Here is an 18174-nt window from a genome sequence, read left to right as displayed (position 1 = left end):
ACCTCTGAATATATCCCAAAATAGTATTGTTAACCTTTGATAATGAAGGATTATTCCCAATTCCTGCCGAAAACTGCAGGTAGCAAGTGGTCTGGTCTTCCACTACTTGCTATCTCTGCAGAGCATCGTATTGTCTGGTTCCAGGAGATTCTCCACTATTTAAATAAATCCACATTCCCAGGTTGTCCTCGTTTTCACAAGTAAATGGTCATCTTTGGCTACGAGGAGGGCAACGATGATTGAGCCTTTCACGGCAAATTAATGAAGCCTTAGGCCGAGTCTTCATAAAATGTGAAAATGCGGTTTCTCAAAATAAATAATAAAACAATTCTTCATTTTAATCACAAATGTGGATCTTTCTGTTCATGAAATAACTATGCGGTAAATACCTTTGAAAATAACTGTTCACACGCATACCGTGCTCAGTTGCTCGTTGTTATATTTGCGAACTTTCAAGGCAGTGAAAACATCGAAGGATCATTTCAAATGAAGCTTTTATTGTGGTTGTACCAGTCATATGATGCAAACTTTAATATCCAGGAAAGTTCAATGACTTCTGGAATTTTTTTCAATGCACCTGAGTGTTTGGGCAAGTTTGTTTTCAAAGTCCAAGGCAAAAAGGCAGCACAACTTGAAAGAGATTGATCTGAGATCAAATGTTTCTGGGGAATTGGCGAATCTGGGGGAAACATCACCTTTGCTTGAAAACCTGCGCACATGGGTAAAACTTGGTCCCCCAAAGGCAAATGTAAATATGTAATGGTGAATTTTGGACATTCAGGTGAAAGCAAGCTGAATAAGAGCTCGATTGTCCAGAGCTGATCCTAAATGGAATCTGCAGTGCAGCTCCAGAAACTTGGAAGCTGATAACCTGGAATTTGCAAGGATGAAATGCAGGAATGCGTTACAGACTTTGAGTCATGAGTATACTGACTACTCCACCCCCCCCAAAACCTGCTACCGTCCCACCCCCAACGTCTTGTTTTTCAATCCTGGGCTCGTATCAAATTTAGATACGTAATTAAATCATCAGATGACAAAACTCAAGAGGCCCAACAGCATCCTCACATTCCTCATGTGGCTGACCTCCAAGCTTCCTTGAATCTCATCCTCCATTTTCTGCTAGTGAACTGATGAACTTGAAAAGACTTCTGTCATCAACTTTATGGTCACCATTCAAAGTGGTACGTATGAGCACTGGACTAACCAAGGTTACCTATATGAGAGATCATAGGAAAATGGTCACCTTGTAATATACTGAGGAGGTGTGATATAATAGCGAATGACAACTTACTCCATGTTGTCACAGCTTAGAGAAAAGCACATAATTTTCAAAAACAGAAAAAAAATGAGAGGGCTATGAAGGCAAAGCTTTATGAAAGTTCCTTGAATGATAATATTGGTGAGAATTATGATCGTTGGTGGCTACGAACATTGTGATGTATGAATGGAAGATCAGGTTCGCTCCGCCGCTTGTTATTCGGTTGGCAGCAGCAGCATTCAACGGCGTCTCTGGATGGGATAGGAGAAAAACATTAGGTTTTACACTAAGACCGAGATTACAGAAATCGGACAGTTTGTAACAATTATTTTCCTGTTTTCATTTGCATGAAACCAAATCCAGCGAAGATGTCAATTTCAAAATATTCAAACACATCCCACCTTTTCAGGTGATTTTATGTACCCAAGCTTTTCATTGAATGTTGGTTCTGCTGAAGCAGTTTCTTGGCAAGGGTTATACTGGGTGCCATTGTCTTCCCAGAGTTGTTTGTCCATGCTCTATACTTTCAATGCTGAGCATCACGCAAGGAAGCAACAGGTACCATTTCAAAGTCTTTGGTAAGACTCGGCTGGCTTTTTTAACCACCGACCTCCCAGACACAGAGCAGACCCTCTCACCATTACACCATCGAGTATCCCACCTTTACACCATTTTGCATATTTCACTGAAATAGATGATGTCTCCCACAGGTGGCAAGTTGATGGCTCTCCATTTTAAACAAGGTTAAACCTGGTCTTGTTCCTCATCCTCTCTCCAACCTCTGCCTCCCTAAGCTACCCCTGGTCATATGCATTCCTCAAGAAACCCTCACCTGCTCATGCTTCCAAAGTACAAGCTGATTGCCCACCTGTATTCATTCATCCCTCCATTCTCCCAATTTACGATTAGCCTCCTTGCATTGTCTCATGCTGTTGTCCCATGCTGCTCACTTCAGTGTTTCAAAATAGCTGCCATCACCACCTCATGCATTCACCCATGCACATCCATGATCTCTTCTGCACATGCTGATTCTTTCCCAATCTGTTCCTCACCATGTCAATGTTATTAGTTTTTGTGTTATTCCTCCTTTCGTTCTTGTGTAGGTCCACATTCCATGGATGTCATTGACAATTTAGCATGGATATATCAGACGAGGTGTTCTTATATCTTTACTAGCAGGGTATGCGTACCCATTGAAAGCACCAACGAACTGTGCTTGCTTCCCTATTGTCTCAGGTCGCTCACCTGCATTTGTTTTTTTCATTCATTTATTTTCTTTCTTTTTTTGTCATTTATTTATATTTTCATTTATGGATGCATTCCAAGGGTTCTGTGATTTTTTTTCCTGTTGGATAGCCTTTGATGTCCATCAGCACGTCAAATTACCATGCTTCCCAATTGTCTCGGGTCACTCACCTGCATTTTTCATTTATTTATTTTATATATTTATATTTTCATATATGAATGCTTTCCAACATTTCTGTGATTTTTTTCGGCTTCAATGACGGTCGGTAGGTAAAATTTAAGCTTTCTACATCACTCGGAAGGTCCCGAACTTTAACATCAGTCAGTGATTAGAATGAGCTTTGTGTGTGTGTGTGTGTGTGTGTGTGTGTGTGTGTGTGTGTGTGTGTGTGTGTGTGTGTGTGTGTGTGTGTGTGTGTGTGTGTCATATATATGTATATATATGTGTATATATATATATATATATATATATATATATATATATATATATATATATATATATATATATATATATATATATATATATATATATATATAAATATATATATATATATATATAGTGTTACGGCTGTGGAAATTCGCAGAACACCGTAAAGGTCCTGAGATCAGTTAGATCGATAAGTCTGTGTTCAGTTAGATTTCCCCACCATTGTTTAATGGGATTTATTCGTGTCACAGGTCTGTGATCTTTGAAATTGCCGTTTTTCTTTCACTCTCGTTATTTTGGACCACCACCACCAACATCGCTCTCAAACAACTGCTTCAGACCCACCGTCCTTCCACCACCACAACCACACGCACCTCTCAACAAAGCACGCCATCCTGATCACCTTAACCACAACCCTCATAACCACACCACTACGTTTCCACCTCGGCGCACGGTTGCTAGAGGCCTGGCCTTCGTCGAGGGAAAGCAGGCGGCCCCCGTTCCCCTCCTCCCCTGGACGAATGGTGCCTCCATGGTGAATTCCACCCTGCTGTGGAAGAAGACAACCACAGCGGGGAGGGAGCGCCCCTCATTTGGTGGGAAAACGCTTCGTTCGGGAAGGTTCCCGCATGTTCTAGAAGATTCCCACATGTTCTGGAAGGAGGGCGGGGCGAGAGCGGAGGGGTGGAGCGGGATAATAAAAAGGACGCACGGAGTGTTTGTTCTCTCTCTCGGTGGTTGCTGGCTCGCTCTCAGGCATTCGTTCTCTCTCACTCGGGCGTTCGTTCTCTCTCTCGGTGGTTGCTGGCTCGCTCTCGTGCGTTCGTTGTCTCTCTCGGGCGTTCATTCTCTCTCTCGGTGGTTGCTGGTGTTGTCGCGGCCTCTGGATGCCAGGGATGGACCTGTGCTGCTTCTGCGGGAGCTGGGTGAAGATCGGGGCTCGTGTCCGAGTGGGGAGCTGGGAGTAGCCAGTCGGCGGAGGTTCGGGCGTCGTGAAAGAGATGCGAGCTGGAGGAGCAGCCTTACCTGCTGTGTCACGCAAACCGCGCGTTCGTGTGGAGAGAGCCGGAGAGAGCTCGCCGGCCGCTGAGAAGGGCCTGGGCTCAACCGCGGCTATGCGAGCCACCGTGGGGAAGGAGCATCGCGGGTCGCCCAAGCCAGTGACCACGAGGGTGCAGGTAACCTGCAACGGTCTCGTGGGACTCGTTCGGTCTGCCAAGTCCCACGCCATAAAGACCCAAGAGGTCCAAGGTCCAGTCTGACCCCATTACCTTTGATGGGGTCTTTCCTGCTTTTCTTTGAACGAATGTTGTAGTGCCGTGTCTTGCGAAGTAAAACTGTGTAAGTGACCCCATTGATAATTGCTTATAGTCGGTTGTAGTGTTTTTACCTTGCTTGTGTCTTGTCCCCTTCCCCCATTGACTGCATGATTGTTTGTATATGTGCATCTGTGTAGTAAATAAATGTGTTTGTGTGAATGTTACCCCGTTTGTCGTGTCATTTTCTCCTTATTGAACTGCCATGTTGTTTCTCAGAATAGTAGTGGGTTTTTAAATGGAATCGGGTCCGGCGAGGTCTGGCGATAATACCCCGCTCGGTTATCCCAGAACGGAACGGACTGCTTAAGCGGTTCGTGTCCAAGCAGGCCATCGTCGAGGTATGGTCCCTCGGTAGGTTACTCACGCGGGTACTTAGGTATATCGATATTCGGCGATTGACCCTATTTCGCACGGGTAGAATATGGACTGGGCCGTGGTAGGATTATAAACCCACCCATGACTGGCTTCTGGCGTTGTTCCAGAAAGTCATGATTGAATTTCCGTTCGGTGGGCGAGCGGCCGTTATTAGTTCACGCGGTCACTCACACGCTGGGCGGGCGTAAATTCGTAACAATATAGTGTTACGGCTGTGGAAATTCGCAATACACCATAAAGGATCCTTAGATCAGATATATCGATAAGTTCATGTGTAGTTAGCCCACACCAGTTGTTTAGAGGGGTTATGTGATTCATTCGGGCTGCGATGCTTTAGTTAGCCGTTTTTCTTTATCTATCGTTATTTTGAGCCACCATTGCCACCAACCTCCACGCAAACAACAACCGCCACCAACTACGCCACAACGCCCACCACACTCACATGACCCCCACAACAATCACCGCCATCTTCGCCACTACGCCCGCTTACGAACGCCATCCTCTGCGGACCAAGGTAAGACGGTTTCCGCACCACGGAAACCATCTGAAAAGGATTGGCAGATCAAAAGCACTTGTGAAGCCTGTGGGGTTTTTCCCGCCATTTTTCCCTGAGCTTGGTGTGAAGGGGAGGGTGGGGCAGCTCGCTCCCGATTGGTGGATGCGCGGTGTGACGCGATCAGGGAGGAGGAACACCCCCTGTCGAGACCTTTCTCAAAACGCCTCGAAGAGGGGTGGAGCGAAGAACAGGGCAGAGCCCTGCGCTACAAAAGGGGGCGGACGAGGAGAGTTCAGGGCGCGCTTGATCCCTTTGTACATGACGGTGTGGTGAGAGAGAGAGGAAGCTCCTGCTCGAGAGTTCCTGGTCGGAGGGTCAGTCGGAGTCGGTGCAGTCCCGAGACCCCGCTGGTGGGACGGAGCATCTGCCATTCCCCTCTCTCGGCCCCAAGTATCGACGGTTTCTTCCCCCCCCCTCCCCCCGTCCGTCCGTCCGTCCGCACCGAGATAGTGCCGGAAAACGCCGTTCGTTCCCTAAAACCCCGTCTGTGGCGTCGAGCGGCCAACACGTGCCGACGTGAAGCACGAGCTCACCTACCATGCCGGAGGAGCTGAAAGCTGAGGGCACGGGAGAAGCACTCGGTGCGCAAAAAGGGAAGTTGCCACTTTTGTTTCTTTGGGTTTTGTGTAAATGTGTGTGTGTGGCGCCAGTCCGTCAACTTTAGACCTGCATAAGTGCCAGTGTTATTATTATATTCGGTTGTAGCTCTGCGTTTTGTTCTTGCCTCTGTATACCTGCATGATTAATTGTTGCTGACTGGAAATACGTGCTTCCGTGTGTCGCGCATTAAATGTGCTTGTCCAATTGTTCTCCCGTTTCGCTTCGTCCTTTCCTTTGTTGAATCTCCATCTTGCATCACGTAAGGGATTGGTAGTGGGTTTAAAATACCTGGTAAGTGATCCCGGTAAAATACCCGGTAAGTGGGCCATAATCTGAACCGTCAAGGTCGACGATAACTCCGCTCGGTTATCCCTGTAGCACGGAACGAGCCGCTGAAGCGGTTCGTATCCAGAGTCGACCTGTGGCGTGGTACAACCCCTCGGTAGGTTACCCGTAAGAGTACTTAGGTGCAGTGGGGAGAACAAGTATTTGATACCTTGCCGATTTTGCAGGTTTTCCCACTTACAAAGCACGTAGAGGTCTATAATTTTTATCATAGGTACACTTCAACTGTGAAAGACGGAATCTAAAACAAAAATCCTGAAAATCACATTGTATGATTTTTAAATAATTAATTTGCATTTTATTGCATGAAATAAGTATTTGATACATCAGAAAAACAGAACTTAATATTTGGTACAGAAACCTTTGTTTGCAATTACAGAGATCAGACGTTTCCTGTAGTTCTTAACCAGGTTTGCACAGACTGCAGCAGGGATTTTGGCCCACTCCTCCATACAGATCTTCTCCAGATCCTTCAGGTTTCGGGGCTGTCGCTGGGCAACACAGACTTTCAGCTCCCTCCAAAGATTTTCTATTGGGTTCAGGTCTGGAGACTGGCTAGGCCACTCCAGGAGCTTGAGATGCTTCTTACGGAGCCACTCCTTAGTTGCCCTAGCTGTGTTTTGGGTCGTTGTCATGCTGGAAGACCCAGCCACGCCCCATCTTCAATGCTCTTGTTGAGGGAAGGAGGTTGTTGGCCAAGATCTCGCCATACATGGCCCCATCCATCCTCCCCTCAATACGGTGCAGTCGTCCTGTCCCCTTTGCAGAAAAGCATCCCCAAAGAATGATGTTTCCACCTCCATGCTTCACGGTTGGGATGGTGTTCTTGGGGTTGTACTCATCCTTCTTCTTCCTCCAAACATGGCGAGTGGAATTTAAACCAAAAGGCTCTATTTTGGTCTCATCAGACCTCATGACCTTCTCCCATTCCTCCTCTGGGTCATCCAGATAGTCATTGGCAAACTTCAGATGGGCCTGGACATGCGCTGGCTTGAGCAGAGGGACCTTGCGTGCGCTGCAGGATTTTAATCCATGATGGCGTAGTGTGTTACTTATGGTTTTCTTTGATACTGTGGTCCCAGCTCTCTTCAGGTCATTGACCAGGTCCTGCCGTGTAGTTCTGGGCTGATCCCTCACCATTCTCATGATCATTGAGGCTCCACGAGGTAAGATCTTGCATGGAGCCCCAGAACGAGGGAGATTGACTGTTATCTTGAACTTCTTCCATTTTCTAATAATTGCGCCAACAGTTGTTGCCTTCTCACCAAGCTGCTTGCCTATTGTCCTGTAGCCCATCCCAGCCTTGTGCAAGTCTACAATTTTGTCCCTGATGTCCTTAGACAGCTCTCTGGTCTTGCCCATTGTGGAGAGGTTGGAGTCTGATTGATTGAGTGTGGACAGCTGTCTTTTATGGAGATAACGAGTTCAAACAGGTGCAGTTAATACAGGTAATGAGTGGAGAATGGGAGGGCTTCTTAAAGACAAAACTAACAGGTCTGTGAGAGCCAGAATTCTTACTGGTTGGTTGGTGATCAAATACTTATTTCATGCAATAAAATGCAAATTAATTATTTAAAAATCATACAATGTGATTTTCAGGATTTTTGTTTTAGATTCCATCTTTCACAGTTGAAGTGTACCTATGATAAAAATTACAGACCTCTACGTGCTTTGTAAGTGGGAAAACCTGCAAAATCGGCAGTGTATCAAATACTTGTTCTCCCCACTGTATATCGACTTTCGGCGATTCACCCTATTTCGCGCGGGTAGAATGCGGACTGGATTCTGGTGAGGTTAAACCCCCACCCGTGACTAGCTCCTTGGCAATAGTTCCAAGAGGGTCACGACTGAATTGTCCGTTCCGGTGGGCGACGCGGTCGCCATTCGAGTCAATCGGCCGATCGCACGCCGGACGGGCCAGAATTCGTAACTATATATATATATATATATATATATATATATATATATATATATATATATATATATATATATACATACACACACACACACACACACACACACACACACACACATCAGCGGAAAAGCTACACCCCATCGATGATGCAAAAACGTCTACGCTTGGCAAAGCCGAAGACTACATGGTTGAGCACTGCATTCTTCACAAGAACTACATAACTAACGGAAGTAAATATCCCAGACAAGAATTTACAGTCACGCTTTGGTATCACAGCAAACTGACATTCCTCCAAGTAAATGATACATTTCCTTCCCTCTCACTCTTGCACGACCCTAGATATTGAATACAAAATAAGATGTAAAAATATGTCAAAACAAGCTCAAATGAGCTAAGATCCTCGTCCTCTTAATGATGACGTCATTGTGATGTATCAGGTTTGTGATAAATTATCTGTGCTAATGCCCAGCTTGATTCCCACAAACAAAATTCAAACAGCTTGCCTAGTTTTGGAGATAATGGTATTGGCGAAATTCGCCAATAATCCATTCGCGGCGATATTATGACATCAACTTTTTTTTGAGGAAGAATTTCCAACATCGGAGATGGTTACTGCCTGCGCGTGGGCTTTCTGCATATACATGGCAAGTTTGACGAAGATCCGATGAAAACTCTGGGTTGTGAAACAAAAATTATCAAAAAATAGGAATGACGTCATAGTGACATATCATATGTGCAGAAATTCATCTCTGTTAATGCCCTGTTCGATTCCCGCAAACAGAATACAAAAAGCTTGCCCAGTTTCGGAGATATTTTTTTCGGCGGTTTCCATTTGTGGAGATGTTTTGACGTCATAACTTTTTTTCTCGGAGGAATTTTCAAAATCGGAGATGGTTACTGTCTGCGCAGGGTATTTTTTACATATATATGCCAAGTTTCAGGAAGTTTCGATGAAAACTTTAGGCTGTGAAACAAAAAAGTCCACAAGAAGAAGATGAAGAACAACAACGTGAGAAGAACAACAACGTGAGGATCCTGGAGATCCTCCAGGAGGATCTAAAAACGTTAACCAAGCAAGCAAAACCCTCTTACCTGTCGAATTTATCAATATAACGCATGTGAGGCTGCACAGTCCACTTGCGTTCATTGTAGTTGTGGTTCCAACGCGAAGACTCTCTTCTCTGGGCGAGAACCTCGGTGGATGTTCCAAGGATGATCAACAAGAGAAGCGTCGCGTGCAAAACCATCACCTTCATTATCCTGCAAAGAGAACATCTTTCTTAAATCGAGGTACCCTTTACAAAAAATATACAATAAAAAATATAAAATATCTCCAGCACATGATTCCCAATGGGATTTCATGAGATTGTCATGAGAATTCCCAATGAGATCGGTTGAGAAATGCAGATCAGACGTTTTGTAATGGCATCGATATTAGTGAATAAGAATAATATTTGCTCACAAATGAAAGTATAAAAATATATAGCTTGTCCTTATTTATTTATTTATTTATTTATTTATTTATTTTCCTTCTTTTCCAGAATGTGTCGAGAGGTAAAGCTGTTGGTTACAAAGGAAAAGGCAATTATAAACATTGATGATGAAATGAGATGCGTTTACAAAAAAAGGGAAGATGTCCTGACGATCGTCAACCCAACAGCGAACTTGGAGCACGTACAGGGGGAGCACCTGGCTCTCAACACCGTGATTCGCAGTGCAACCCCTTTTTGTAAGCATGTCGAAGTGCCCTGAGGGCACGATTCGTTTCATGTGCCTTCAGGGCGCATTGGGAATGACAACAACGCCACGCCACGCCACGTCACGTCATCACGTTTGACGTCATCGCTGACCGAGTTCAGGAGGAAAAAGACTGTCAGCCAAAGAACGGCTAACATAATAACAGCATCACAGGATTGACAGCTGAATACATTTTGTCTCTCCTCTACTTTTTTCGAACACACTTCTACCCCTCCCCCCACTCTGGTGAAGGTATGTGTAGTTGGATTGTAGTGCGACTGAATTGGGAGATATTGTTGCCTTTTTGGAGATGAGCCTTTCACCGAGGGTACTGTAGCCCACATGGTTGAAGTCAATAAATCTATCACTTTCCCATCTCAGACAGGTCGGTGATCTCTTTGTCTTCTCCCACCTCTTTTCTGGTTTTGCACTCTTTGCTCTTTCCATGCTTTGTCCCCCCCCCCTCAAGGTTCCTGCTAGGCAAACATGGTCCACCATCAACCCCCTTCTTGTGCAACTACCTAAATCTAGGATCACTGCTAACCTCCACTCATCTGTTCCTCTTTTCCCCCACCTGTGGAACCAACTTCCATATTCTCTTCAATCTCATCATTCCTTCCAGGTGTTCAAGACAGCTGTTCACCACCACTTCACATCATGCCCAATCCTAAACCATATATTTTCTTTCTCCGTTAATCTACGCAACCTCCAATCCCACCTCTTTCGAAATTTCCAGTTTTTCCTTCCTGAGAGTTTGCTTCTGTATCCATATTCCACTGCATCTTCCCCTACCGCTCTTTCCTACGCGCATCCCTTGTTTGTCCATCTCTATCTATGTTGTCCCACAGCACTGCTGTTAGCCTTTCCCCCTCTCTTTCTCCGATTCCTTTTGTTCTGTTGCATCCTTATTCGTTCATTGTTCTAGCTCTTTCATGAGCCTTGACTTTGTATACAAAAATTTTAATGCAATAAGCCCATAAACAGACCATATCCTGTGCGTTTTACACACTGTGAAGAGCCTCGACGAGGAGTGCTGAACCCTGCTGTGAACGTAATGAATCGTAACAGAACGACATTTGTGGAACAAGAAAAGACAGCATAAAGTGTTATTTTTTTTCCAACAACGTCTGAACCTCGTGGAAGGGTTTGTATGCATATTACATTTCGAATAAATATATATTAGGGAACTTTGACATACATTTCAAGGACATAAGGAGAAAATGAGGAAATCAACAAAGTTTATGGGATTTGAACCTACATTTAGGGTATCATGAGTTCTGGAACAAAATAAAAGAAAGTTAGTCCATAGAAGATAAGTAAATTGTTAAAACAGGTTAATGCAAGGTAGGGATATGGCACAGACATGACGGACCAAATTGCTTCATCTTCTGTCTTAAGTTTCCGCATGAAAACGTTTATCATGTCCACCTCGCTTTCAAGATGTGTAGCCTGGGTTGGAATCTCGACTGAGATCTAAAGTGTAATCCTGGGGTACATCAATGTTTGGCCCATCCATCGGATGGACAATGACAAATCTGTTAAGCGGTTCTGGAGAAAAAGATTTTTTAAATTTTCAATCCAATATGGCTGCCAGACCACATGACTGGTGACTTCATAAATTTAATTCTTCACGAACCTCAGGTCATAAACCAGATATATGAAGTTGAAGATTATTCAGATAATGATTGAGATTCAACCAATTATGGCTGGAATACCACTTCACCGATGATGTTATCCTTATCACACTATATACCCCATGGGGAGTTGATGACATACTGTATGTCAAGTTTCAATTTTTTTCGTTGAGCAGTTTCGGAGAAGAAGATATCCAATTTTTTTTTTCCCTTTAATCCAATATGGCTGCCATACAATGTGACCTATGACACCAGAGTTAGCAATAAAATATTTTCCATGGGGAGTTTCTCCTATGTTTAACATTTTGCATTGATCAGACACGTGGTTACAGAGGGAAAAATATGTAGGCATGACCACACGGGTGTTACAGTAGTCTCACAACCCCTTCGGGGTGAAATCAATAAGAAGTGGTGAGAGTACAACAGAAGAGGTAATCCCAGAGATAAGGAAGTACTTATTTTGGAACAAGCCCAACAAAGTGGTATGGTCTTTTTAGCATTCCCATCTGAGCGTATAGCTCTGTCATGTTAAAAGTCTCGGTTCAAATCCCATATTAGAAGTCAATGTCTGTTGCCAAACAGAACGCTTTTGTCCGATTATTAGGAGGGTTGTTTGGAAAGTTCTTGCAATGTTTTCAGTGAAGGTGATTTGGGCAGGAATTTATAATTCGTTCAGGGTGCCGGCGATAACTCGCCAACATTTTGGGAAGGACAATGTGGGATGTTTAACGTCCATCAAATCTGCAAAATTATTGAAATCTGCATTATGCTTTTGTCATTCTCTCATTTCAATCTGTGCCACCTGCAAGTGAACAACTCACCCTCAGGATGAAGTTTGAGCTGGGAAACAGTGTTGTGCGTGTGAATCATCGAAGCTTTGCAGGTGTGCAATTGACAGATGGAATTTCTTCATTACCTTTTTTGCATGTTTCGATTGAGCCACAAATAATAGTTAATTTAAATTCAAGGAAACAAGCTGGTTCTTGCTCTCTCGTGCTGCTGCAGGTGTAAAAATAAACAACGCATAGGATAAACATCAACGTTTTTAAAGTAATATCTGTCTTTCCACCATCTGACATTGGAACAAAGTTCTGTACCTGTCCAATTCATGAAACAAACAGCAAAGGGATTTCAGATGATGCTTCTTAAAAGATTCACACACAAATAAATAACAATAAATAAACATCAACAAATAAACATAAATAAGTGAACATAATAAAAAAATAAAAGAACATAATAAAAAATAAACATAAATAAATGAACATTAAAAAAAACAAACATAAATGAACATCATAAAAAAGCAGAAATAAATAAACAAACATAAATAAATAAATAGACATGAATAACAAGAATATGAATTCAAATGTAACTATCATACAACGACACTCGGTGGAGCACATACCTCCACCAGGCTGAACAGTTCACTTTTTTGTATTCAACTGATAGGCCGGATCTGGATCAGGATCTCCAAATTCTAATCAGCTTGTTGTTGTCACGTAACCAACTCATCCACCAAGTTTCGTCGGAAACCATCCATAACTTTTTGAGATATCCTGCTCACAAAGAGACAAACAATCAAACAGGGTTGAAAACATAATCTCCATCTACCTTCAGTGGCGGAGGTAGTTGGTGTTTCATGAGAAGCCTGTGGCTCCTGGTTGCATCATTATCTGGTGCTCGCGAAGCGAATAGTCGGGTTAGGCGAATAGTCCCGCACATGTGTACATACATGCATGTCTGCATTTTGTTATTTAATTTTCTCTGGAACCACTTGTCGGATTGACATGGAATTTTCTCCACAGGTGTGACATATAGAATGTTTTAATGATAATTATGACATCATTGTTCACATAGTTCAGCAGCCATATTTATCGAGGACGAACAGATCGAGGAGAAACTTTGCAAGTATGACCACCTATCCATGAGGAACAAAAATTCCCCACCTATGACATCATAGGTCATATAGTTTGGCAGCCATATTGGATTTACCTGAAAACCTTTTAAAATCCTCTTCTCCAGAACGCCTGGACAGATCGAGGTGAAACGTCACACACATGTTCCCCAAGCTTTGGGATACCAGGGTGTTCATGAATAATTGATAGGTCACATGGCTTGGCAGCCATGTTTGATTGAAGGAAAATATGAAAAAAATTCTCTCCTTGAACTGCTGCATTAATCGGTTTGAGGGGATGGATGGGTTTTCGACATGGTGGTTGCTTATTTGTAAGGACTGGCATCTAGCATGAGGTGGTTGCAAGGATATACCAGCAAATTTTTTTTAAAATGAATAATTTACATTGTCCTCTGTGATTAACCTGCAAAAATAATTCATTTTGGATGTAATTTGGAATCGCTGCTGTTCTTTGTGATTATAGAGTCTTTTGACTAACTTTCATTGTGACTAAATCGGTGTTTTCTGTGACGCTTCACTTCTGTAAGAAAATCAAACCTTCACCTGTTGAATTTAAGATCTACAAACTATTTTCCACACCCTGTTAGAAGTGTTTAGCATCTTGGATATCACTTGGAAATAACATTATTTAATCGTTGTGTATGAAGAGGACTTCTCTTTAAGATAAATTTCGAAAACGAAATTAGAGCTTCACTACCAAAAAACAAAAACAAAAACGAACATTGCAATACCAAGGCAGCAACAGGTGTTGCCACTTTGAGGATATTGTCTTTTAGAAGGGGGTGTAAAGCTGACTCTTCCCTTTGTATTAAAGATTTGGTTGTCAACGATTTCAAGGAAGTTATTGAAAAGATCAAGCAATAAGAGTGTGGGGGTGTGAGACCCCCATTGTATCTTCCAATGATAATATTTGTTGATCCAATCTATAAAAATGGAGGATCTCTTTGGCATTAATGATTTATTAATAAACATTAATGAAAAAGATCAAACAATATCTTCAACAATCTTCGATATAACAATACGCTCGCTCATCAGTCCGTCCATCCATCTGTTTGTGTTTCACATTCCATTCCACCAATTGGTAGGACAGTTCACCTGACTCCACCCACAATTTAACTTGGAAATAAAATCATACAGTCGCCATGTTGGTGCTTACTGCTATGTGAAGTCAAAGACAAATTCGGAACTGTCATATTCACAATCGCCATATCCTCCCTGAAAGTTTTCCCTTCCGCGTAAAACGACCAAAGTGACAGTCAAAATGATTTTGATCCAATAGGTGTCACGGTCCAGCAGGTGTGCAGACCAAAGACTCTTAGCCTAGATACTGCTCATGTGTAAGAATTTTTTTCCAAATTTCTCTTAGGCGAGGATTCAACGATACCAGCGACCATTAGGAATGGGTTTATACATCAAATAAACATCACAACTGGGCCGTAAGTGTGTCGGGGGCAATATCCCACGTCACCCTTGACGTCATGGCTGGAAGAAATCACGTATGAGTCTATGAGGCCCCAACACATACGTTTCTAGCGAGGTACCCATGCTATGTACGGGTGGGAGCCGAAGATCTCAAGAACAAAATGTTTTCAGAAATTTTATGAAAACTCCCACCCACTTTCGGACAGGTGCAGAAAGGCCAGGTTAAGACACTCGAGGGCCCTGGGCACTGTATATGTAAAGCCCCCCGCCCCCCTTTGCAATGACCAAAAAATTCCTAATTTAAAATAAAAGCCAAATTTATTGAAATAGCGATTACATGAGGAGGTGGTGCATCATTTCTGTGATAAATCTTGTCAGAGGTTTGTATGTTGTCGGTAGACATGTTATTGGATGATATTTTGTAGGTATTTAGGTTTCTTCTAATTTTGAGATAAGGAAGAAGTTGCCCTCTGTGAGCTACCATTCATCCATTCATAGTTAAAAACTGTCTCTCATGACAGCAACCTGGGAAATAATTACACAATGAAACAATAATAATTCATGATGAAATCTCTAGTTCTAAATACTAAAATAAATAAATCCTTGTTTGTTGACAAAATACACACATTACAGGTGGACAACGGAAACGGTTGTAAAAGTGGTTGTAAAAGTAAAAGAGCAATTGGCTGTAAACAGGACGTCTATTTGCCAACAGTGGGCCAACGATGGCCCACCTGAGAAAATCATGTCGGCCTAAGATAGGGGCTGATGTTGGCCTAAAGTCAGTGTGTTGCCTGAGTTATCACACATTTAGAGTTGTCTATATAAGGGCTGCTCCATCCATCCAACCATCCATTGGGACTACAATCTGTACTCTGTGAGACCATACTCTGTGGTGGTGCTGCCTAAGCAGTCTCCTGGGCTATTGAACACAATCTTGGATGGATCGCCACTCCAACACAGGATACTCAAATGGCTCAATCATCCCAGTAAGCTGGTACCCATTGAGATTGGACAAATAACGATCAAATGTATCACGGCCAAACAGACAGACAGACAGACAGACAGATACCAAATTGCGTGCAGTATTTTAATATGATAATGGTTGAGTATCGAAGAGAAACTCTTCTGTACAATTTACTCTCTCAAACGATACAATTTTCCGTTTTGCCCTCAGTTTGGATTTTATTCCACATTTCACATGTTTCACAACTGATTAACAAAAAAATATATCATGAGATGAATAAATAATTATTTTTCATTTGTACAAAGAGCCAAGCCAGAATGCAGAAGGGAATGGTTATACAGTAACTATGCAGCTGGTAACGAAGTAATGATTTGTTAAGCATTCTCAATATACATGTTATATTTGAAATGCAGACAATAAGTTTTATTATACGATAAATATTTAATCTCATCGTTAATGAGCATAATCCAAGAAAGGCAGAGGAAACATGAAGAAAAGCTTTTCTTTAACAATATGTCCACTCGGCTCAATATCTTTCGAGTTTAAACTTTATCAAATTATTTCAAACTGTGTCCATTTGTTATGGTCTCAGAGGGCCGAGGTTGTAACCACCTGCAAGTGTAGAGCTTACGTTCAGGATTGAGGTGCGAGGAAACGATGTTGTGTGTTTATGTGAATCATTGAAGCTTTGCAGGTGTGTCATTTGCAGATGGAGTGTCTTGATTTCCCTTTCTGGTGCCGGAGGTGAAAAAAAAAAACAATGTATGGGGTAAACAGCTATGCTTATAAAAACAAGTTCGAATTGTGAACATAACCCATGGGAGTTCATTCGTACAACTCTCAGGTGAGCGATAGCAAGGACGACAGATAGTTTTGAAATTTGGTAAGATTTTCATCGTATCAGAAAAAAAACCCAGAAAACCTCACAAGAGTGAGGCTAGTTTCATATCATCATTTGCGACTTAATTTTGTGTTGAGCATCGTCCAGTGCATTTGATATATATTTATATTTTAATAACAATTTTAAGAAAATTGGCCAAAAGGGCCGCTTCTCCGCCCAAAGGGCCGCAATTGCACTTTAGCCTCAGTTAATGCCTGGGGAATGGTCTCTCGAATATACCTGTCAAGTTTGGTTCAGTTCTGTTTACAAACAACCGAGAAATATCAAAAAAAAATTAAATGGGCCTCGAGGGCTGTTTGTCGGCCTAAAGGGCCATAATCTCACTTTGGGCTCAGTTATTGCCTGCAGAGTGACCTCAAGAATATACCTGTCAAATTTGGTCTGGTTTCTTTCACGAAGAACCGAGAAATAACAATTTTTAGAAAATGGACCGAAAGGGCTGTTTCTCGGCCCAAAGTGCCGGAATCGCACTTTGGGCTTACTTACTGTCTGGGAAACGGTCTCGAGAATATACCTGTCAAGTTTGGTTCGGTTCCGTCCACTAATACCTGAGAAATAATAATTTTAAGAAAATGGGCCAAAATGGGCCGTTCCTTGGCCCGAAGGGCCGCAATCGCACTTTGTGCTCAGTTAATGCCTGTGCATATGTGTCTCGTATATGCCTGTCAATTGTCATTGAATTCTGTTCACGAATAATGGAGAAATAGACGTTCAAATGAACTGTACACAAGAAAAGAGAGAACACGAGGCTGGAAGACCCCACGGACCCCTTGGGGTAAAAACACGAACTTAGAAATCCCTTTTCCTCGATCATGTGATGAGTAGCCATAGCTATATACCTCTCTTATTAATGAAACAATCACCATGAGAGGTTTAAGTTATACTTTTTAAGTCGCTATCATGATGCAAACATAAATCAATGAACGTAAATAAATAACCATAAATAAGTAAATATCAATAAATAAGTATAATTTGGCCAAGGCTGAGCAAGACCGACTTCCGGTTCCAGGTTTAGAGCTTCGAGAGGTCTCCTTAAGGGCTCTCTGCTGTCGTTCTCAAAGTTAAGTTTCCGGTCTTTATTTGTCCCGTTTTAACTCTTTAATTTTCTCACCTACATGTTACTGTGTGTTCCTGGTTCGGTTTTGTTTCAAAAATCGTGCTATTTTGTGAGTTTTTGTCGATGTTCTTACCGGGTGTTTGAGGCCTCGGCCTTGGCCTCGGCTTCAGGCCTTCCGGTCCCCCTCGGTGTTCGATCGTTTTTTTTGTTATTTTTTTCTCCCAATTACCTTCAATTTCTATCCTCCCCACTTTCCCAACGAATCTCACTATTTCTTAACTTAAAAAAATAACAACAACAATATGCTAACTTTCTCCTGATTCTTATTCTTATTCTTATTCTTATTCTTATTCTTATTCCTCCTCCTCTTCTTCCTCGATTTTTTTTTCCACAACACTTCCATGACCTAATCTGTTGAAAACTCTCTCAAACATTAATAATAATAACAAAAACGATCTTATAATGCTTCATCTTCCTCTCTCACACATGTGGTACTCTTTA

General features: G+C 42.4%; 1 long non-coding RNA gene across 1 annotated transcript; it reads right to left on the bottom strand.

Moving 5' to 3' along the window:
• Window positions 1-477: 477 nt before the first annotated feature.
• On the bottom strand, window positions 478-9767 carry LOC147009761 (uncharacterized). The gene is made up of 3 exons (XR_015052733.1): window positions 9664-9767; window positions 9136-9303; window positions 478-1512 (listed from the first exon to the last, which is right to left on the bottom strand). It is a non-coding gene; the product is annotated as an uncharacterized LOC147009761 (long non-coding RNA).
• Between the last annotated feature and the right edge of the window lie 8407 nt (window positions 9768-18174).

The sequence above is a fragment of the Eptatretus burgeri genome, chromosome 17 (genome assembly GCF_056783735.1).
Source record: "Eptatretus burgeri isolate ZD-2024b chromosome 17, Ebu_testis_v1, whole genome shotgun sequence".
In the NCBI taxonomy this organism is placed as follows: Eukaryota; Metazoa; Chordata; class Myxini; order Myxiniformes; family Myxinidae; genus Eptatretus; species Eptatretus burgeri.
This window is presented reverse-complemented; position numbering and strand designations above follow the sequence as displayed.